The sequence below is a fragment of the Vipera ursinii genome, assembly GCF_947247035.1.
Source record: "Vipera ursinii genome assembly, chromosome: 10".
Lineage (NCBI taxonomy): Eukaryota > Metazoa > Chordata > Lepidosauria > Squamata > Viperidae > Vipera > Vipera ursinii.
The window spans coordinates 11616879-11642239 of record NC_139520.1 but is presented as its reverse complement, the minus strand read 5'-3'; positions in this window follow the sequence as shown (position 1 = coordinate 11642239).

The following is a 25361-nucleotide window of genomic DNA, read 5'->3' as shown; positions in this document are numbered from 1 at the left end:
GTGGACTGCATATCATTTTAGTGTTACCACACCAAATAATTTGATTAAAAAAACACAAAAAAAAACATCTCAGTTGGTTCTGCCCTTTTTTCCACAAGCCTTCAAAATCTTTTTTGAATTGTGATGCAGAACTACCAATGGCATTTCAGTTTGTGATTGTGCTAAAAATTGTTGCATCCCACAAAAGCAATAGGAAACATTGTTCTCAAACCTTTCTCTAAACAATTCCAAGGGTATATTTATCTTTTTTTTGTATTTGCCACTCAATGGTCCAACAAAGCAAGTCAGGAATCATTCTCAAATGTTTGAGTAGCTCAGAAAAAAAAACAACAACAATAGCACAAACCAATTTAGAATTTGCACTTTCTCCTTGCAGTAGAGCACCAATATGTAAACCCGGAAAATGACATCAAACTGTGGGTTATAAGAAAAAATAGTGATAGAGAAGCACAATTCATTGTAATGACTTGACAGCAGCAGAATTACATTAATAGAAACTAAAGCATAAACAAACCATGCCAAAGTAGAATAGATAACAGTGGATATTTGAGAGCAATTAAAACCAGACAGACAAATGAATAAAGCACCACTGCTATACAGGAAGGAAAACTGAAAAGCAATCACAAAGAGCAATCTATGTAATCCTTTGACTACCTTGGTGTGCACAAAATTGAACAGAATAACTCTGCTCGCTGCATTCATACTTCAAGCACATCATTCGTCAAACTACAATTGCCATTAATTTGTTAAAATATATCAATAGTACTACTGATTTTTTTTTAATCTCCTTAGATTTATTCACCAAAGCTGAATTCCTAGGTACTTTATGAAGTGATGGTGCTGATGAATATATGTCCCAAAATAGAGGATGTTTGAAGGAGGGAAGAGATACAGAAGCAAGCATCAAAATGAGGGGTGGGGGGAGGGTTTTCCATAGCAGCAGTAAAAATGCTGCTCGTGAAGAAATGTATTCAGGTAAGTTACACATCTGTCAACTTCATCTCGGTATGGATAAAAGCTTCCTGCTAAAAGGCTATCTTCTCTTCCCTGGAAATCAGATCAGTACTCAAAGCTGATGTCATGCTTCATAAGGAAGATACAAGGGGAGGACCTCATCTTACACACAGAGAAGACAATTTAGTATCAGACAGAGAATATGAACTTTTTCACTCCCAGATAGAAGCCAAATGTGAAATTGTGTTCTTCCCCATGAGAAGAGCCATTCTCTACACACACACACACACACACACACACACAAACATATGAAGTTATGAGTGTATATATTCATATCCAGTTGCCAGAACAAGCACATTTTTTTAAGTCTAACATAACGTATTTTCATTTGCTGACTTGTGAAATAATTATTCCTAGTTTAGGATTGGCAGAGAAGTGAGGTGGTGTGTATATCTATTCACATCCATTTACTCAGATCATGACTCACATTGAGAAGGCAGAATAGGTGTGTGTATGTGTGCGTGTGTGTTTGTGCACATGCCACATACACAGAGAAAGAGACAATGTTCTCTTAAGGGTCATGAAGCAATTTGATTTTTAAGTCATTCAATAGGCAGAATTAAGAAGTTCTGGTTAATTGCCATATTAAAATTGATCACAAATAGATGCTTCTAACAAACCTGTTATCTCAGCATTCTTAATCTTGGAATCTGTTTTGCATTTATAATTTTGCTTATTTATATGTTTTGATTTCATAACTCTCCACGTCCCTTTTGTGCCATTTTCTGGCTTTTGACCTCTGATCACTTTTCAAGTATGCTTCCTGACTAGCCTATAAACTCAGAGTGTCTTTGGGTAAGGTAGAATAGGAGATTGGAACAAGCAATGAAGTTTAAATTCAGGCCAGTTGTAAAGACAGGAAAATGGAGATCAGAGATCCTTCCTGCAAGAAGCACCACTTTTTATGTTGTGATCAATTCTCTAGGTTGTATTTACCTAGTGCCCATTGCCCCAGGGTGGTAAAATAGGCTACATTGAGGTTTATTACCTCAAATGTAGGAACCCTGGGGTGAGGCAATGCTGATTTAAGAAGGATTCCTTCAGTGGAAAGGTCAACCACATACAATTGAAAGCACTTACACATAGTGCAGGGAAGATAGTCTCAAGGTGATATCTGCTTCATTTAATTGTTACATAAAGTAACTGGTTTATTATAAATGTATTACAAAGTTTAATTAAAGTCATTGACCTAGTTTGCTCAATGCCTGTGACTCACTTTATGTGTTGGGGAGAGGGTAGTGTGGAGACAAAATGTTTAGTTCTTCAAGAAAATTGTCAATGTATCCCAAAGAATATCTAACATAGAAAACTGTTCAACGCTTAGAAATGAAAAATCCTTGCTGGTAGGTAGCAAATTATCCAGGAAATCCCATCTGACATGCTCCAATTATAATGAGATTAAAATTTTCTGTCCCATCACACAACAAGGCTTTTCACTGGCTAGTAATTTTGAGACCTGGAACTTCATCTTGCAATGTAAAGTAGGAGAAGGCTGTATCAACAGAACTTCATTTTATCTGTCTTTCACCAAGCTACAAAACAGTTAAGTCAAGTGATGCTAATGTTAAGATGGTCTAGATTGCTGCTTAATCTTACTGAATATAAATTGATCTGGATCTCATCTGTATAAAGCAAACTTGGAGGTTCTCGTGATATTCTAAATAAAAATGTACTTTTATTTTGCTAGAACAACTACATCTGACTAATGTGAAAAATGAAACATATATATATATATATATATATATATATATATATATATATATATATATATATATATATATATATATATATATATATATATATATATATATGTCATTTGGGTTTTTTCCCATGTAGATTTGGAGGTATCAGGGCAACGTTTTGATGAAATCTCATCTGTCATCCTCAGGCTGGTGACTTTGGCTTCGTTCTTCTGGGAGAAGTGTGTAATAGTGGCTGTTTTTTCTTCTTTTTTAAACTGCCAGAGGGGTGTGTTCTGTGGGTGGGGGCTTAGCTGTGTTCTGATTGGGTGGGAGTGTGTATAAAAACATGGCACCACCACAAACACGGAGCAGAACAAAAGCAGCACAACTCACCAGTTCAGGTCTAAGGCTGGCAGCTGAGACCGGCCCATCCACTCAAAACACATCCCCACCCAATCAGAACACAACCCCCATTCAAAACACACTCCCACCCAATCAGAACACAGCTAAGCCCCCACCCAATCAGAGCACACCTCCACCCCATCAGAACACAGCCAAACCTCCACCCACAGAACACACCCTTTATTCTTTGTTAGCAAGCCAAAAAAATTTACACACACACACATACACACACACACACACACACACACACATACCTATAAATACGGTAAAAATCTCTGCCTTGCATGTTAAAAGTGAGACTTATTCTTGTAAATAAGAACCTTACAGCAAATTAGAGGTTTTGTTCATTTTCATAATATTTACCTAGTGCTTTACCACACTTGCTCATTTCTGCTCTTCATCCTGAACTTGAAAGACTTTCACATCCAATTGACTACCCTCAGTCTCTTTTATTGGGTTAATCACAACGGATAGGAGGCAATATGATGCCCAAGACAAGTTGTGTCAGATTCACTTTACTCTTGACTACAATTTCTCCCATACAATTTGAAAAGTCAATTAGACTGATACAACACAATCACTGCCTTAATTGGATGAATTTCAATTGCACTTCATGGCTGCTAAGATCTCATTTAAACCTGGCTACAGCTTTATTGTAAAGGATTTTTTTCTTTTTTTTTTTCTGAAAATGGCAGGAAAGACTAGAGAATAACTAGGGCATTAATTTGTGTACTAAAGTGTCACTTGGCTTTTAATTATACTGAAGCCAACACTTTCCACTCTCTAACTCTCTAAATTAGAAACTGAATGCAAACTACCTCTCTAAATTACCATACTGAACAGAGATAATTATCATATGTAAACATACCTGTAAATGTACTTTTTCTTACTTAATTATTGTACTTTAAAATTTTGATCATCTACTTCCTTTAAGATTGAACATTTATGTTCTGCTTGCTTTCTGTGTCATATACAGATGCTATATTTTATTATGAAACCCAACTTAATATGACTGAAGTTAGAACTAGAAGGAGCATGTAGCCTAAAAAGATCTACCATACCAATAAAAAACTGAATTCTGATTATATTCACAACACTATGAAGCTTTCAAAGGACTGAAGCATCTTTCAAAAGAGAAATGAAAAAGAAAAGGTTCATGGTCCAGAAAAGCTTCCTTTAGTCTTTAAAAAGAGAGTAGGTACATATGCAGAGGCCCTTTTTCCACCAGAATGATGTGGGTCACTCAACTGGAAGGCTTCAGTTTGAGAAACCTCAACTCAGCTTTCCAAATCAAGGTGTTATATTGTATTCCTTCAACACATCAAGGCAGAATCTGTCTCCTTCATACAGACCTACCAAATCTAATACACATATATATGAAAGGATATTTGTAAAAAGTAAATCTTTATCAACTCTGAGCACAATCATCTTGGATTCCCACGGCTAAGTTATTATTGTTGTGACTAGCTGGACTCTCATCCACATTCCCCCTCCCAGCATTGACTAACTCTAAAAGCAAAAGAGTAAAATGGCTGCATTTCCATCTGTTGTCAAAGCAAGAATATCTGATGTTAGCAGCGTTGACATTAGTATTCTTAGTTCTGCATGTAGTTGACATCTTCCTATTGATTCTTTTGCTTCAGACATCCATTGATCTGAAGAACTTTGCATGAAGGTTCTCACAAATAACTATTAGAAGCAAAGGATGAAGCAGAAATATTTAATGATATAGTTCGAGCAAGGACAAATGTTTGAAGACAATAAAGGAAGTGGAGAAACTCTCAAAAACCTAAACAGCCTCTGAATTACAGAAGTGTCTAGGGAGGGCTATGAATTAAGTATAGATCACCATCTCAGAGTAACCTTTGATAGTTCTCATTAAAACTGCAACAGCAGAATCTGTTAAGTGGCTCTGGAGAGATATTATGTATAAATGCAGAATTTTTTTTTAAAAAAAAGAATATTGAACGATCCTATGGAGAAATTAGGGCTTTGCAGTAGTGTTAATAGAAGCTCTGTCTTTTTGATGTTTTCTAAAAAAAGAAAATGCATATTCAAGTGTAATTTATAACTTTTGCACAGCAAATCCAAACCATACTAATTTTGCATAATCTTCAAATGCAAATTTACAGTAGCCTTTATGTATGATGAGTACAGTCCTTGTTATGAACAGGCTTATTATCTCCGCTAATCAAGACTGTGACTTGAAAGGAGACACTTAAGTTCTTATGTTTTACTTCTTCACTGCTGCTTTATATACCTTTAGATGCTTTTCCAAATGCCAGGAAACTACAAAACGACCACAATATCAATTACAATGCAACAAAAAAAGTCCTTCAATGTTACAAATTTGTTAAATTTCATAAAAGACTTTGGATCAGCACATTCATGTATTAGATCTATGTCCTGCCATTTGTTCAGAAGCTCATGGCGACAAGCGGAACATTTCTCCTTCTATTTTCCCTTTTAAAAAAAACCCTGTGACATAGGTTGAGGTGAGATAGAGGGGCTGGTCATCATCATCATCATCATCATCATAATAATAATAATAATAATAATAATAATAATAATAATAATAATAATAATAATAATAATAAGTTGGAAGGGACCTTGGAGGTCATCTAGTCTAGCCCCTTGCTCAGGCAGGAAACCCTATACCATTTCAGGCAAATGGCTTGCCAGTCTCCTCTTAAAAACTTCCAGTGTTGGAGCATTCACCACTTCAGGAGGCAGGTTGTTCCACTGGTTAATTGTTCTAACTGTCAGGAAGTTTCTCCTTAGTTCTAGGTTGCTTCTCTCCTTGACTAGTTTCCATCCATTGCTTCTTGTCCTGCTTTCAGGTGCTTTGGAGAATAGCTTGACTCCCTCTTCTTTGTGGCAGCCCCTGAGATATTGGAACACTGCTATCATGTCACCCCTCACCCTTCTCTTCATTAAACTACACATACCCAATTCCAGCAACCGTTCCCTATATGTTTTAGTCTCCAGTCCCCCAATCATCTTTGTTGCTCTTCTCTGTACCCTTTCTAGAGTCTCGACATCTTTTTTACATCGTGGTGACCAAAACTGGATGCAGTATTCCAGGTGTGGCCTTACCAAGGCATTGTAAAGTGGTATTAGTACTTCACACGATCTTGATTCTATCCCTCTGTTAATGCAGCCTAGCACTGTGTTGGCTTTTTTGGCAGCTGCAGCACACTGCTGGCTCACATTGAAGTGATTGTCTACTAGGACTCTGAGATCCCTCTCACAGTTACTACTATTTAGCAAGGTGCCACCTATACCATACCTGTGCATTTGATTTTTCCTGCCTAAATGTAGGGGTAGGCAACCGTGGCTCTTTTATGACTCGTGGACTTCAACTCCCAGAATTCCTGAGCCAGCCATGCTTAATAATATAGTATAACAATATAATATAAAATATAGTCCTTTATTCTTAGAATAAATTATTTTCCCTGACATAATTGTGATGGCTGCACTAAAAATTCATTTTGATTCTTTTCTTTTCTTAATTAAGTTTATTGAAAACTGAAGTGCTGTAGATACACTGGCAAAAATATTGGCCAAATATAGATGCTCAACCCATCTAGATTACATCAGATGGGAGAATTATAGAGACCCCAAGCCTGCAAATGAGCTGGATATATGGAAGCTATTCAATATAATAATGTGTTTGAGATGACCCATCTTTTTAATGGCTCTATACCCAATCATCACTTCTCAGTTTAGCCCCATATGCACCACACTGTAAGGGCTTGAGTTTGCCAATGTCAGAAGGGTTTGCATTCCTTTAGTTTATGTTTTTTTTGCATGTCGAGGGAGGTAAACAATTATAAGAAGATTTGCATTAGCATTACTGGAGGCATTCACATTGAATGGCTGCTAGATAGCAACCCAATTATAATTTCATAAATAGCAACACTTCAACACAGTTCAATATAGTCTAATGGATTCATTTGTACAGTGGCCAAAGACCTTGGAATGAAATGCATTTTTTAAAAAAAATTCAATGAATGTTCTTTTAGCATTGGCTGGTCCAGTATTCTGCCTCATAGCAATATTGGAAAGGTAACCCAGAGCTGTATATAAAAACAGAGATGATGTTTATGCTGATGGGATATCATTGCAACTGCAAACCATTTCAGATCAGCAATCATCCTATTTGTATATTAATGAGCCTGAAGGCCAGATGCCACTAATTATAGCCTATTCAATCAGTCCAAAACACCACAACCGTGGACAAGTCTCTTAATACATTATGCAAATTCTACTTAGGGAAGCATAGAAATTCCAAACAGTGGTATTCCAGGCAGGAGGTAAATTAATAAATATATTCAAGGAATGGTAATTAAAAAATCAACACCAGATTAATCATGGCTGAATAAATATGGAGTGAATCCAATCTTCTTCAAAGCATCATATGTAAGAGAATTAAAAATTTCCAGTAAATTGAGAAAGTGCATTACTGAATATTTCCAGAAATAATTAATCAACTGATGTGAAGCTTTTAAATATTAATTTAAGGCATTTTTTAAAAAAAATGGGAGAAAAAATAAAATCATAATGCCACTTGGTACAAAATGGCAGTTATCCTATGAAGCCAGTGATATTATTTGATTTATAAGAGCTGTATATCTGATTGTTAAAACACATTCACTTTTTTAAAATTCTACTTATATTGAATAGCTTTTGAATACATTCAGTAGCTATTAAATACAATAATGCCTCATTACTGATACTTATCTGAGTGACCTCAATGAATATACCAGAAATTAATTAACTAAATTAATCCATTAGTCAGTCACAAGGCAAGGTATAAGCTAGGATATTAAAAGGACCAGCTGAGAAGTTTGGTTTTCTCTTCTTTTTCATCTGGCCTCCGGCTATAGTATGAAATATTCAATACCCATTAGGTCCTCAAAGAATACATGAACTCCTTTCAGACTTCTCTGTGAACACATGGAGGAAGAAAACAAAACTCCCGTGTTACTCTCACTTCCTCTATTAGCCATTGGTTCCCTTCCTTACATCTCCCTTGAGATGAACGTTCATCTTCTCCCAATCAAGCACTGTTTGATATTTTTTTCTTTGAGTTCTCAGTATTGGTCCTAGCAACTGCCTGGACTAGTAGGCAGTTTTCAAGATTGGTAAGGTTAATTTTGAATGGGTTGCCATTGCCTTCTTCCTAGCGCTTAGTGGCTCATGGCTACCCAGCTGGCTTTGTCCCTAAGGTAGAATTAGAAATCGTGGTCTCCTGATTTCTGGCCGGGTATTTGGCGGGTCGAATCCCGAGTGCCGCGTAACAGAGTGAGCGCCTGTTACTCGTCCCAGCTTCTGCCAACCTAGCAGTTCGAAAGCACGTAAAAATGCAAGTAGAAAAATAGGGACCACTATGGTGGGAAGGTAACAGCGTTCCATGCGCCTTTGGCGTCCAGTCATGCCGGCCACATGACCATGGAGACGTCCTCGGACAAGTGCTGGCTCTTCGGCTTTGAAATGGAGATGAGCACAGGCCCCTAGAGTTGGAAACAATTAGCACGCATGTGCGTGGGAACCTGAACTTTTACCTTTACCTTATCTTAACCATTACACCTTTCTTTGCCTAAATGAACAATAAGACCTAAATTTCCGTTCCCTATCATTTTGCTGAATTTGGCATCCAGTTGCTGATTTATTTTTGTACATAGAAGAGTCTGTTCTTCACATAAACATGACATTGTAAGAATAACAGAATAACAAAGTTGGAAGGTATTCTAGCCCAATCCCCTTCTCAAGCAGGAGGACCTATACCATTTGAGACAAGTGGTTGTCCAGTCTCTTCTTCAAAGCCCCCAGTGACGGAGCACCCACAAAGGCAAGCCATTATTCCACTGGTTAATTGTTCTCAATGTTAGGAAATTTCACCTTAATTCTAGCTTGCTTCTCTCCTTGATTAGTTTCCTTCCATGTTTCTTGTCTTGCCTTTTGTTCCTTTGGAAAATAGGTTGACCCCTCCTCTTTGTAGTGGCCCCTCAAATATTGGAATATTGCTATTATGTCTCCCTTAGTACGTCTTTTCACTAGACTAGACAAACCCAATTCCTGCAACTGTTCTTCATATGATCTAGCCTCCAGCCCTCTAATCATCTTTAGGAAGATATGCAAAACATCCCTACCATTTCTGTAGAAGAGAATAGTTTTTGATGAAAGAACAATGCTTTCAGGCTTACATACAGGAAGCCTTGAAAAAGAACAAGACCAAGAAATAATCACCTTTAAGTGGTTAATAAATAGGCAAGTGTTAATGCAGAGACTGGAACATTTTTGGCTCTCCACAATCAGAGAGGTACACGTGCTCTTGATTATCCTTTGCCTAATTTTGCATGCCACCACAGAAAACCTTGCCATTTTGCATGTTATTCCAAAGTTAATATCAGAAAGCAAACATTGCATATATTGTTCTAGAGTTAATCCTATTTTGCTGGCCAGGAGTGGGGTAATTAGAGCCCTTCGGGGCTCTGTATAACATGGCAGGAGATTATTTTTAACCCCCACCTTTGATCTGTGAAGACTTCCAGAATGACTGAGCACAGAAAAGCCATTAAAAGTTCTTATCCTCAGGCTTCCAAACTATAAGACAGTGAAACAAAAAAGGGTGGAAAAGTGGAAAATAAACAAATTCCAGCACCAACTGTAATGAGATCTGATTCAATTGGAATCCTCTCTATTCAATCAAAATTTTTAGTTAAGCTGTATTCAGGGCATTAGGTTCTTTTGGCTTCACTGGTTACTTAAAGATCCAATTCATGCATTGTCTGGTGTTGTAAAGAACAGAAAAGAGGTGCTTTTGTTGGAGTTGGATGAAAAGCAAACTTGGAGTATAATAAGATAACTTTTCTGAACCTTTTAGGAGGGTTCCGTTAATTCAATTGTTGAACCGTTATGATTTCATGCTTCAGTGCCTCAAATAAGTAGTTTGTGCCCAATTGGTCATTGCAGAAACTTGCACAGCTTCTATTTAAAAAAAAACAAAACCAAACACTATTCGCATATTTCTTTTGCTTGTTTGTTTGTTGTGCTTACATCTCTTCGCTGAAACTTGATTGAGTTATTGACAGGTTGCATTTCCAACCATTTCTTCTCTAACACTTATTAAGTAAGTGAGAAAACATAATTGAGAATTTCTTCTTGTTTTCGTATCCAAATTTCCTAGGCTAAAGGGCCTGGAAAAAATTCAATGTAGTGGTACCCTGATCCTTAGAAAGTAAAAAAGCATGAAGATGTCACAAAATGTATATGGCGAGACATGTTTTTCAACACTTGTTTGATATTTTTGGGATGAGGTTTCTTTTAATATATATATATATATATATAGAGAGAGAAAGTGTTTGTGATGAAGAAATAAACCTTTCATAAATATCAGAGGAAGAAAATGTGTCTGTCTGCATGTCTAAATTATTGTTTTCACAAAGCCCAGAAAGACGTATAAAATTACATTAACATTATGACCATGGAAACCTGAGGAATACATAATGCAAATGAAGATAGCTACTAACTTAAAATGAAATATCCAAGCTATGGCCCGTGTACCCTAGGAATTTACAAGATTTTAATTAGTCAGAGATTGAACTGTATTAATTTTCCAATTGTCAGCAAATTTAATGCTCTTATGCAAATAGTTAAAGTTGCCTCATTCAAGAAAGGGAATGCACAAATGAGTGGTGGATAAAGACATATACCAAGAACATGGACTGTGGATTACCTGTTTGTTGTATCAAAAGCAGTGGTGGGATTCAAATATGTGAACAACTGGTTCTCTGTATGGATGCCACTTCCAGAAGTCCATTCTGGCCCTTGGCAACAAAAAAATTAGCTACCGGTTCTGCCAAAGTGGTGCAAACCAGCTGAATCCCACCACTGATTAAAAGCCACTTTATGTCATCAAACAAGGAAGCACCACAAATCATTTTTTAAATCAATGAATCCTTTCAGAATGTGATGTGAAAGAAAACCACATTCAGCAAAAGAACATTAGTGTAGTTCATAGTCTTACTATTGTATGTTGAAAACCTTTCAGATAATCCAAGATTTATTCCAATTTTCACATTTGAATTCACTCTGATTGCTTAAAACAACAACAAATGCATTTAGAGATAAATATCTTGTTTGGAGACTCTGTCTGTTTACTTTAGATTTAAATTTATTGAATCACTTTCTCGCCTGTAGCTTTCATGAGCACTAATTTGTATTTTCTATCAGATTTGTTTCCTGGAGAGTACGGAATTGGTTTTAGTAGATGTTTTAGGTTTCTTTTAATGACAGTGTTAGAAATAAAAGGTATTCTTGTTCAAAAATATAATTTGCTATGTAGGTAATCACAAAATTTCCAACCTTGTTTCTTTCTTCTTCTTCTCAGAAATGTTTTCACTGCAAATCAGATAAGAGGAAGGGGGAAAATTTAGAGGCTGGCTGCAGTAGGGCAGGTACGCATACAATAAAAAGGATTTCCTTCTAAGATCTCATTTTTTTTAGTTAAAGAGAAAAACCATTTCAGACAGGAACTGTAAAATCCCAGGTGAAAAAGAAAATTCTGAAAACATGAGTATAATGTGATTTATTGTAGTCATTACCAAAGGCAGAGTTTTGAGTAAAATGGATCATTGGTCTTAATGTGAATAATTTTTATTGCTATGTTCTCTTGTGTATCTGGATAATGATTTTGGTTTTCAGCTGGGGAAATATACAGCATTTCGTGCAGATATTTAAATATTTCTGGAGTTCAATCAGCTAATTCAAAACAAACATAAACAAAGTCACTTTTTTAAAAAAAATATTTGTTTTTTTTTAAAAAGATACTGAGCTCTGTAATATAACTGTTATCAAACTCATAGCAACCTATGTAGTCCAAAACAAACACTCATGTTGTTTTTTTAATGCAATGATTATGTGTATAATGATAGACACTAAAATATGCAGTTTGTAGAGCTTATCCATTGACATGGGATCCATTAATTATCTGCATTTGATGTTTTGATGAACACTAATTGGGTGTAGATTATGTGGCAATGGGAGAAACACTAGACAAGAGTAGAATATCAAAATTGGAAGCTGATTAGAAGAGCAAGCTTCTTTCGCCAAAGATGCTGGCCTAATTGTCTACACCAGAGTTCCCCAGCCTTTCCAATTGTTTAGACTGCTGGGTGGGTGAGTGGGGATGCATATATGAGTGGCCTGGTTCCGGATGGCTCATCGCCCAATAGTGGGCCACAGCCCAGGGGTTGCGGGCCCCTGGTCTACACAAGTATTAAAAGTTTACATATAGTTTTTTTTTTAAAGAGGGACTAGGTGCAAGTAGGATTATCAGTCATGGATTTTGCCTCATTCCTTAAGCAAAGACAATTTTTACACATTTTGGTTTGCCTACTACAGTGTCTCTTTAAGATGAAAATTTAGAAAGCAACTGTTTCACCAATCAACTCATTGTTGATTTTTTTGGGGGGTGGGGGTAGGATTATTTTGGCTGTTGTTTGTCATTGTAAAGATTTATTATTGATTTATTCAAATATGTTATAGCCATCCAACTTAAACAGCTGTCAAAGTTTGTGCTTATTCTTCGCTGCAATGAATACCATAAGTCTTTACACCTAAAGTTAATACAAAAGGTTAATGTAACATTTTCACTATTTCAACATTTTTCCATATTTCAGGAAGTGTTTATTTCCTTCAAAGCAGGAAAATGTATGAAGTAGAGAATTACTGTAAAGCTAGTTGGGATCTATAGAAGAGCTCTTGAATAAAGGGGAAGACCTGTGCAGAATGAATTTAGAATATTTCAGAACTAAAAAATGTTCATGTTGCTATGGAATCAGAAACTGGTAATCAATATATTTTAGATATTATTAAAACTCACTGATGATTAATTGATTTAAACTATATACGCTGTTTTTTCTTTCTTTCTTTCTTTCTTTCTTTCTTTCTTTCTTTCTTTCTTTCTTTCTTTCTCTCTGTCCCTCCCTCCCCCTCTCTCTGTATGTTTGTGTGTGTGTGTTTCTGCAGTGTGTATCCTCCGTAGCTATCATGGAATTGACTATTATATACACATTTAATGAGATTTTTCATTATCACATTTAAATCATCATCTTTTATTTTTAAAATTGAGCAACTAAATGATTGAGATTTGAAAACCATTTTCCTTCTCTGCAATTATGGAATAATAATAATAATAATAATAATAATAATAATAATAATAATAATAATAATAATAATAATAAGAAGAAGAAGAAGAAGAAGAAGAAGAAGAAAAAGAAGAAGAAAAAGAAGAAGAAGAAGAAAAAGAAAAAGAAAAAGAAGAAGAAGAAGAAGAAGAAGAAGAAGAAGAAGAAGAAGAAGAAGAAGAAGAAGAAGAAGAAGAAGAAGAAGAAGAAGAAGAAGAAGAAGAAGAAGAAGAAGTTGGAAGGGACCTTGGAGGTCATATAGTCCAACCCCCTGCTCAGGCAGGAAACCCTGTATCATTTCAGACAAATGGCTGTCCAGTCTCTTCTTAAAAACTTCCAGTGTTGGAGCATTTACCAGCAAGATAGTTCAAGCTGTGATTTGTCATAATTGTGATGATTATGGCATACAGCTCATGAAAACCCCAAATCCACAATCTCAGAAAATTAGAATATTACATGCAATCAATAAAACAAGGTAGTGTATATAGAACAATATCGGACCTCTGGAAAGTATAAGCATGCATATGTACTCAGTACTTGTTTTGGGCCCCTTTTGCAGCAATTACTGCCTCAATGTGGCGTGGCATGGAAGCTATCAGCCTGTGGCACTGCTGAGGTGTTATGGAAGACCAGGATGCTTCAATAGTGGCCTTCAGCTCTTCAGCATTGTTCGGTCTCATGTCTCTCATCTTTCTCTTGGCAATGCCCCATAGATTCTCTATGGGGTTCAGGTCAGGCAGGTTTGCTGGCCAATCAAGCACAGTAATCCCACGGTCATTGAACCAGGTTTTGGTGCTTTTGGCAGTGTGGGCAGGTGCCAAGTCCTGCTGGAAAATGAAGTCAGCATCCCCATAAAGCTCGTCTGCGGAAGGAAGCATGAAGTGCTCCAAAATCTCCTTGTAGACAGCTGCATTGATCCTGGACTTAATGAAGCACAGTGGACCAACACCAGCAGATGACATGGCTCCCCAAATCAACACAGACTGTGGAAACTTCACACTGGACTTCAAGCATCTTGCAGTGTGTGCCTCTCCATTCTTCCTCCAGACTCTGGGTCCTTGGTTTCCAAATGAGATGCAAAAGTTGCTCTCATCAGAAAAGAGGACTTTGGACCACTGAGCAACAGACCAGGTCTGTTTTTCTTTAGCCCAGGTAAGACACTTCTGACGTTGTTTGTTGTTCAGGAGCGGCTTGACAAGAGGAATATGACATTTGAAGCCCATGTCCATGATCCGTCTGTGTGTGGTGGCTCTTGATGCACTGACTCCAGCCTCAGTCCACTCCTTGTGAAAGTCCCCCAACACTTTTGAATGGCCTTTTCCTGACAATCCTCTCCAGGCTGCAGTCATCCCTGCTGCTTGTGCACCTTTTTCTTCCACACTTTTCCCTTCCACATAACTTTCTATTAATGTGCTTTGATACAGCACTTTGGGAACATCCAACTTCTTTTGCAATTACCTTTTGAGGCTTTTCCTCCTTATGGAGGGTGTCAATGATGGTTTTCTGCACAACTCTCAGGTCAGCAGTCTTCCCCATGATTGTGATTGCTACTGAACCAGACTGAGAGACCATTTAAAGGCTCAGGAACCCTTTGCAGGTGTTATGGCTTAATTAGCTGATTAGAGTGGGACACTTTGAGCCTAGAATATTGCACCTTTTCACAATATTCTAATTTTCTGAGATTGTGGATTTGGGGTTTTCATGAGCTGTAAGCCATAATCACCACAATTATGACAAATCAGGGCTTGAACTATCTTGCTTTGCATGTAATGAGTCTATCTCATATATTAGTTTCCCCTTTTAAGTTGCATTACTGAAATAAATGAACTTTTGCACGATATTTTAATTTTTCGAGTTTCACCTGTGTATGAGTTGTAGAAGTAAGGAAGGAAGAAGAAATATAAAGTTATTCCTTTACCTATGCAGTTGTGACAATAACAAAGATTATGGAAGTTGTTATATATGGCATCAATATTGTTCTAGATCACCTGCAGGTGGACCTTTATAGAAATACATACATTTTTGTTCTGCCAAAGCAAAGAACCAAATAGAATGTCTTCCTGTTTCAAGATCAAAACTACCTGGGCTGGAAACCGAATATTTTTCAACACTGGTGATACTAAAGCATCCTCAGACATACTTGAAGACAGTAGTAGTAAGGTGAAAAGTTCTAACTTCTGCCCATATTACTGCCACATCTAAGAGTCTGCCATGAGGAATGACTGCTTAATTATGGAGTTGGCCTCCATATGAACATTAGATGAGTGAGACCACACAACCATGAAAGTGTCCTATGCCATATTGGTACAATAATGCCAGTATTTTCCCTTAACTCTGCAATTATAAATGTTAGTCAATTACTAATTAAAGGAAGGAAGGAAGGAAGGAAGGAAGGAAGGAAGGAAGGAAGGAAGGAAGGAAGGAAGGGAGGGAGGGAGGGAGGGAGGGAGGGAGGGAGGGAGGAAAACATTAGATATCTTTATAGAGAAAGTATATTACAACAGGGCCTTCTCTTCCCTTGCTCTTTATGACTCCCTTCTGATGTTAATCCCCTGAATCTTTAAACTGTTGTTTGTTTTCTTCCTTAAGAAAATGAAGTCTGGCATTAAGGTGAAAGGATGTACCGGGGGTTACATAGCTACACATAATAACTGCATTTGGCCATGCCTCATTAGATAATTTATGAATCTCTAAACCTATTTACGATTGCCATCAGCCGTAATTTATCTGATTCGCTTCAGTAAGAACTTATTATATTTGCTGAAGCTCGTTATCAAACTTTCTGTCCCTATGTATTTTTTGTCTTTGAGTAAGCCCAAAGTTCTTTTTCTCAAAGAAAGAAAGAAAGTTAGGTAGGCATTTTTTGTTTTGTTTTCAGCCTCTAATTGTCTCAGATTAAATTAATTGATGAGAATTATATTAACTGTGATTCAATGACAGATAGTACACTCAAACGGACACTTTGGCAATTTTCTCAATAAGAAAATGCTAATAACCTACACAATATTAAAGAGATTTTCAATATTTTTCCCCTGGATTTTTGTCTATTAATTAGAAATAATATGCTAAAACTGGAGGAAATTTAGCATAATAGACAAAAGGTAAAACATTATTGACATATTCATTGACTTGCAGATCATTCTCTGAGCCAGTTTAGTGACAAAGTAACTGAAGGAACACAACTTTGCTTGTGCATCAGTTGCGATTCTAAGATTCTTGGAGGACCCTATTCACATACATTTCTCAAGCATTTACAACAAGTCAATGGTTAAGAGATCTTGTTGCAGGGTCTATGCTTTTACAAGGCAGAGAGCGTCACATGATAATCATTTTTTCTATCTTGAAAAAAGTCAGTGTATTTCACTTTTCCTTAATGTTTTAAATAATTGTGTTTAAATGTATTATTCCATGGTGAATTTCTATTTCTACAACTAGGATTGAAATTTATTGCAATGCAACTTAAAATTGCTACAAGCCAGTTAGTGCACACATGTAATCATTCATATCCATATACATCCACAGCTTACATTTTAATATATTCTAATTCATGTATGAATCAGTTATGCTTAACTGTAAAAGAAAACATAAGTTGGTTTTGAATCGAAGTGATTACCCAGCAATAACCATGCAACATTATTTGGCAGCAAAGTTATTTGCTCTTACCTTCTTTGGTTAAGATTGTGGCTGATGTGGTTTTTTAAACTTCATATTTCTGTCTTAAACTGGTAATCTTCAATCTAAATTCCAGAAGATGGCTTCCTAATAGCCTTCCCTTATGTTGACTTCCCTATCCAGGATTTAATTATGTTTGTTTATAAACTGAGATGAGACTATTGGAGACACCATTTTATAAATATGGTATAGAAATACATTTGCACGCCAGAAAGGAACATAAGTAAAGTAGCCAAATGTTCAGACAAATATACAAGACTGTTGCACAAAGGCTTCTAATCATCCTTACAGGTCATCTAAAAAAGGTCACCTAAAAGTTGGGTCTTCATATCACTGTACAGTAGGAAAGCTTTCTACAATGAGCATGTTAACTCTGAAAAGACTGCCTCACCACCCTATTTGGGAGACAGAGTCATTCAGGTGAGATGGGCGATGGAGAATTTTAAGAAATAAATAAAATAAATAGATGGAAATAGATGTCAGAAAGTACCAATGAAGGGGAACATTTATAGCTCAGGTTCAAAATGAGGGCTCCTCGGTGCTCTCTGAGCTTGCTTGTTTTCTTGCAGATGTTTCATTACCCTAAATAGATAGCATCATGATAATGTTACCTAGTTAAGGTAATTAAAACATCTGCAAGAAAGCAAGCAAGCTCAGAGAGCACCAAGGACCCCTCAGACCTCAGAAGGCTTGCCTCTATTTTGCAGAAAGTAGCATGATTTTTTTTTTAAAAAAAAGGTTGCAATTATTGACCCCGTGACAGAAAACAGAGCCTTCAGTATGTTTGCTGCAGAGTTTGTTTAGAATCTGTCATCATCCAGATTTGTCAACGAGTTAATCCACCCTTCCAGATAGGGAAGTCTGTCTAATCTCCTGTCCTTTGCTCTTCATTGTCACTAGCTGTCAAGAATGTGCTGACCTACCCCCTTGGCTTTTGCAACTCCCCATGGGATGCTGACCTACCATTCGAGACTCATAGACCTAGAGGAAGAAAAGCCATTAACTTCAGTGAGGCACCAAATGCCCCTGACAGTCATTTTCTTTAATGCACATTTTCCTAAGTAAATGGAAAAACTATCAGAGTGACAAAAAGAGATTCCCTGGAGACAAGTTATAGCACCGAAGATTGGGAAGCACTCACAACAGTTCAAAAACACTTTCCACGACATCCAGGCAGAATTGGGGAGGGGGGGAAGAGAAGGGTGGGGGGGATGTTTCTTCCTTCAAATGCAAATGTTGTAAAGGCAACCCTTTCCTTTTTCTTAAACGTAGCATTGTGAATACCAATTTTTGAGAGGGGGAGGAAAAAGAAGCACTTGTTAAAAAAGGGGGCAAATGTCGTAAAAGTTTGTGTTTAGTTGTGTTTTTAAAAAATCATCATATTACTTCTTCATTCAGAAGGTATATGCGTCTCTATCCCCGCTGAATTTGTTGATTGACAATATTTCCCCATTGAGCTGCAACAAATGCCCTTTGGTGGTTAAAGATACAACAACAACAACAAATAAGTATTTTTTTCCCCCAAAAAAATTAAATTCTTGGAAAAAAGGGTTTCTATTGCTAAACCATTACAAACAATCTGTTATTATAGCACTATAATCTTGTGACAAGGGACGCGGTGGCTCAGTGGGTTAGGACGCTGAGCTTGTCGATCAGAAGGTCGGCAGTTTGGCAGGTCGAATCCCAAGTGCCGCGTAACAGAGTGAGCGCCTGTTACTCATCCCAGCTTCTGCCAACCTAGCAGTTCGAAAGCACGTAAAAATGCAAGTAGAAAAATAGGGACCACTACGGTGGGAAGGTAACAGCGTTCCGTGCGCCTTTGGCGTCTAGTCATGCCGGCCACATGACCACGGAGACGTCCTCGGACAAGCGCTGGCTCTTCGGCTTTGAAACGGAGATGAGCACCGGCCCCTAGAGTCGGAAACGACTAGCATGCATGTGCGGGGGAACCTTCACCTTTACCTAATCTTGTGACAAAGCAAGCTAGTCTCTCTAGCAGATATTCCACAACCAGGAGCATAGTAACAAAAGAAAGGCACACAATAGTGTGAATTTTCTAACCATTCAAAGTAATATTTCTTTATCTGGTACATGCATTTGATGTGTGTGTCTGTGTGTGTGTGTGTGTGTGTGTGTTTGTTTGTGTGTAGTAAAAGAGTATGGACACTTTTAAACTGGACAAAACAGTGCCATAGTTTGCTTGTTTATTCATGTCAGAAGCGTCACAATTAAAATAAGGCATACTATACAATGTAAAATATAAAATATAAAATGCAGGATTAAAATATCTACAAGTTAGAAAGCCTTGGCCAGAAACTAGAAACATTAATTGCATTCTGTCATGCTGCCATGAAGTCCTCAAGGGTACACTGATCACAACAGTAACCTTGGGAGATCTCTTGGGAAGGTACCCAAGGCTTTCAAGGGATTATGCACCACCTCAGCCCCTTAGATCATGCACTTCTAGTCTAAACCTTGAAACCATTGCAGGATCAGCAACACAGCAGGAGCTGTTGTCCCGCTCTTGTCTTCTTCCTTCATGCAGTTCACTCAGCTTCTGCTGCTGGCTCTTGAGAAACCGATTGTCAGCTCATCTGGTTTCCCCTAAAAAGCAATCTGCATAGTCTGGTGATTCATCTAACCTTTTTCTATATGTGATTTAAGTTTTTAAGCCATCAGCCAGAAAGAACTAACACCCCCCCCCACGCCCTGTGGGAAGGAGCTTCAGATGCTGATTCCTGCTCCAGTGAGGCAGATTTTGTTTTGAGCATGTGTTACTTGGTTGTCTCTGGGTATTTTAGAAAGGCTATAAGCTACTTTGAGCACTTTCGTCTCACTATTATTCCTTTCTCCAGAGCCTTGTAACAGAGGCTCCTTGGAAGCTGTACGAAAATAACCTCCATCAGGGAAGTAGGCATATGGTTAGCATCAACAGGGATGCTTTCAATGCTTTCAATTATGTTCAATCTTATATATAAAAGACAAGCCCCTTCCTTGCTTCCTTGCTTCCTTGCTTCCTTCCTTCCTTCCTTCCTTCCTTCCTTCCTTCCTTCCTCTTGTCTGAAATATTTTAGGGTTTCATGCTTGAACAGGGGATTGTACGAGAAGACCTCCAATGTCCCTTCCTACCCTGTTTTCCTTTCCTTTCCTTTCCTTTCCTTTCCTTTCCTTTCCTTTCCTTTCCTTTCCTTTCCTTTCCTTTCCTTTCCTTTCCTTTCCTTTCCTTTCCTTTCCTTTCCTTTCCTTTCCAAAGAAAATTCATTCATTCATTCATGCATTCATTCATTCACCATCCATTCCCAGCAGTTTACAGTAATGACACTCCGCCCATTGCACAGTAAAATTATCCCCAAATATACCCACATTCATATAATTGAAGCAAAGTATGTAATAAAAAAATAGATCACATCAAAAGGGCACCTCAACATTGCCATTAGAAGTGAAAAATTTCATGGAGGGAATTAGACTCAACGTACTTGAGAACAGCTTGCAGTTTGAGGCCTTCACAAACAATAAGGGCTAAACGGGATCATTTTATACTGTCTGTAGACCTCCACCCCATTTATCTCATAGGAGGAATCCCTCAGCGTTGCCCACTTGGGAGAAATGCACAGGACAGGCAGATTCTAGTCAAAAGAATCTGGCCCAGAAAATAATAGGAACAAGACATGTAAGTCTCTGTTGGTTAACACAATCAATTTGAATGGGATTACTGGAGCTATAACTCTGGGGAGCAAACCACCACATTGTCCAAGTGGTGACTTCTTGTTGGAAGTCAGACAACTGTATTTTGAACCAACTGCAGGTTCTGAGTCATTTCTAAAGATATTCCTTTGCAAGAGAATATTGCAGTAAAAATAATCATATGGAAATAAGGGCTCAGGTACTGTCATAAGGGATTTTAGTCCTGAAAGGCCTATAAGTGGAGCACCCATAATAGCTGGACAAAATTCCCCATGACATGATAACCTCCAATAGTCTCCTATAATCTTTGCTTCCCAAGCATGAATTCCACAGCTTGAACTAGTATGTTTTGTCCCTATACAACATTTCCCAAAATACACACCCTTCTTTTGGACAGAGGGGCGCCAATTTTTCAAATATGTGTCTGTCTATATTCCTCAAAATATGTACCTTTTGCAAGCTGTCTTTGAGCAAATATTTTAAGTGGGATGCTGCAGAATCCTAGAATTACATGCCTATTTGTGCCATGACAAATTTTCTTTTGGCGGTTTGCACCATTTTGCTTGAGAAAGCGTTCTGTGATAGATTTCTTTTTCATCCCTACTGTATCCCTTCATGTGAGGCACAGTAAGTCTCATTCCTTCATTGATTTATTGCATGAAATTAAACTGTAGGTCAGGGTCATTTTTATTTCACTGACACTGTTTAAGGATTCATTGCTCAGCTCTTTTAAATCCCATTGTGTTGAACCCTGACATGCATCTTATCCATCTCATTGTCCTTTTACTTTTTTTTTTCTCTTCATAATATGTTGCAAGATCTTGGACCTTTCACTTTTTAACAGTAATTTTAAAAGCTGTAAAATGTTAGCATTCCAATAAGAATGACATTGGTTAAAATAGAAATGTAAATGTACCATGAAAACAGCAGTTTACTGATTTATGTTTAAGTACATGTGACCCACTGGCAAGAAGGAACAGAATTTAGTATTGTCAGACTGATTTCATGTTTTTAAAAGAAGTTACCATTTCCTATGGTTATTGACATCAATGGGTAGCTCAACAAGATTATTATTTTTTTCTTTTTGATGTCAAAAGAGGGTTCCACTTGTTTTGGTAAGGAATGAGTTAATAGATTTCTTAACCTAAATCAACAGTTATTTAAATTATGCTTAGTTATTCTCTCCCCTTCCCCCATGGGATCGTGTTGTGGCTGAGGACCTCAAAGATCCGAAATATACAGTATGTATTCATAATAAGTTGAAGAACCAGCTTACGTTCAGGACCTTGGAAAGCTCAGAGAAAACTACATATAATGTTTACTTCCAGCCCCCCACCCACCCAAGAAAGTGAACGGGCTCAGTTACAAGGTGATGGGTGCATTGCTGAAAGATCTAGAGAAGAATGTTTATCATGAAATATATACAGACTTTGCTTGCAATCTTTTCAGTTTCGAATTTTCACCAATACAAACAAACATGTCCAGAGGTCCAACCTAGAATGTCACAGGGGAAGGCAGACTTTTTCCTGCTTGCTGCCAACTTCCTCTTGCATACTTTTCACTGATCCCCATGCATGCTGTTTACTATTAGTGGAATTTCTGGAATAAGTGCAAAAGTGATTTTCTTGTTTGGACTTATGAATAAAATGGATTTACAAAGAGTGCTTTGGAAGATAACCTGTTTGTTAGTAGAGGAATGTCTGCATATAGCTATGCTGGCATAGTGGTTAAGAATGCAGTATTGCAGGCTAATATTACCATCTGCCAGCAGTTCAGAAGTTCGATTCTCACTGGCTCAAGGTTGACTCAGCCTTCCATCCTTCTGAGGTCTGTAAAATGAGGACCCAGATTGTTGAGGGCAATACACTGACTCTCTAAACCACTTAGAGAGGACTGTGAAGTGGTATATAACTCTAAGTGCTATTGCTATGTAGACACTAAGAGTTGACATTGACTTGATGACACATTATTCCATCTATCTATTCATCCACCAATCCACCCATTCAAGGAATTTTTCTATACTATACTAATGTGAACTACTTACTGAAATGTGAAAGATTACAAACATCATAACTAGTTCTCAGATGCAGAGCAATAGGTGATAAAAAATGGGATTGGGTATTAAAATGCTATGCATCTCCATGATGCTTTTTCCACTGTAGCCAATAATATAATGTCATTTTATCAGAATATTGATTAGATATGGTCTCCAGGTTTTAGTGGCAAGAGAAATTGAACTGCACCAGCTAGAAATACCAGAGCTAAGAAGACTTAATAGGAGTTAGACAAAACCATTGTTCCTTTTACTATTATGAATTTGGAGAAAGGCATAGCTTTCCGCTGACAAATTTTGCAATGTGACTAGTTATCTCCTGGAGGGGGGGTGAAACAGGCATAGATACTTTGAAAGTTATTTCATGGGTGACTAGCCAAGTATCTGATAGATTACCTTTTCAGCCTGCAGTGGCTTTGGCACATCTTTGTCAATCTTTGAGCTTCTTCAATTATTTTTAACCTGTTTTAAGCTCATGTATTGATCCTTTTACCTGAGCATTGACAGCTTATTTTTCCAGAGCTGCAGAAATGTGTTGGGATGTGTGAGACACATTTTTATTGAATGTATTTCTTATTCATAAATGACAGCATTATTTTTGATACAATCAATGCTTAAGGTGGACATTTATTAAATGGAAGACCTTACCTAATTTCTATTCCAAACATTAGGTAGAAAGATGGTAAATCTTTAAGAGATACACAGTATAAAGATCTGCAAACCCAGAATCATCTTTTTTAAAAAAAATCATTCTATTATTATGGGTCAAGGACCAAATTCTTTTGTTTCTTCTTCCCAGAAAATCTATAATATGATATACGAAGTCCTGATGCAGTAGTGGAAAAACTACTGGAGAGATGAGATTTAAAATTGCCCATGCTCCCTGGAGTACTTTGTTCATTAAGGGAATACAATTGGACCCCATAAATGAGAAGGAGATGGAATTCTTTGCTAGTAAAATGCTCCAAGAAAGCATAATTAGTGCTGACCCTGAAGTCATGCTTAAAAGGAAGGCCATTTTTTTCATTAAACAAAATGCTAAAAAGACTTTTTTGAAGGGAAAGCAAAATTATTTCGATGTAACAAGTAAAGCTTTATTTTAGAAGTCTTCCAATCCATGCATTGCTAATAATTCCATATCCATATCTCATATGTCCATAAGAGTCGTGAAGATATAGATGGCAGATTCAAATATATGCCATATAGAATGAGGAGCAATATTTTTAAATGCTGTACCACTGACTTGCTTCAAAAGCTGAGAGTAGAAAGGATAGGAGTAGAATAAACAAGTACAACAGAGAAGGAAAACTCTATACTAATGGGTTCTATATAATGGTATTGTCAGGACCCACCCCCATCCACATCTTAGGAAATAAGAACTCTTGGATCCAAGTTTGTCCAGAAGGAAAAGTTTACTAGGATGAGATCGGTTGTGGTAATACAAGACAGGATCTGACATTGAGTTACATTTCGATACTATATAAAGCATTCCCATTTCAACCCCCTCCTCTCGAATCCATTTGGTCAGGCTCACATCATTTACTTAGGGGTCAGGCCCTTTCGTGGGAAAGGGAAATCTTCTTGCATTTTATTGTTATTGCTTTCTTCCTTTCAGTTTCAAATGGAGATGCAACCCAGATCTCTCTCTCTCCCTCTGTTCCCCCCAGATCAAAAGCTTTGCTGGTCTTTGAAAACAGCCTACTGCAATCTGAATAAGCATCCTCTTCCCCCCCCCCCGCCTCGGAGAGATGGCAGAATCCCGAGTATAGGCACAATATTCTAACCATACATTTATGAAATGTGATATAAATGGATTCTGACAGGTATCCTCCAACAAAATGCTGACATATGCCATGTACTAGTCTTGTCCAAGTTTCCAAAGATATTAGGACTCTATCAGAACTTTCAGTCAACATAACCAAAAAACTGAAAGCCTTGAAGACCTAAAATAAAGTCCCACTAAACTGAGAGAAGCTGCCACACCATAATAGAAAATGGATTTATGTTGTACTTTATGGCCTGGAACCCATATTAATTTCCCTTTAGGTGCTCTTGTTCTTTCTCGGCACATTAGGGTAGATTTCTCCTCTTTTGTCCTAACTTGTTTTATATTTCCATGAACACCAACACTAAAAAGCAAATTGTTGTCTAAAAATAAATGCACTCGCTTCCTCTCACTGATATGTCTTAATCAGCACGCACAATGGAAATGAACTGCTATTCCACATAAAACTGACAAACCTTAATGCCCTATCATGTTTAATTCTGGAGAATGTCACACTGGTAAGCAGCAACCACAACAAAAACAAAATGTGCAATGTTTGGGGAGCTATCGGTTTTCTATTTGCTGACAGTCTCAAAATAGGGGATAGTTTGGAAATATTTTGTTTTAAATGTGGGCTGCCTTCAGATGTATGAAGAAATTGTTCCTCACAGCTGACACAACCTTTACAACATAATATTCAGGCTGTATAAAAGCTATTGCTTCCAAACCCTACAGAGGAGTTTTAACAGGTGTGTTAAGTCTAACAATCCCCAACAGTCCTCCTCCTCCTCCTCCTCCTCCTCCTCCTCCTCCTCCTCCTCCTCCTCCTCCTCCTCCTCCTCCTCCTCCTCCTCCTCCTCCTCCTTCTCCTCCTCCTCCTCCTCTCTGGATGTGAA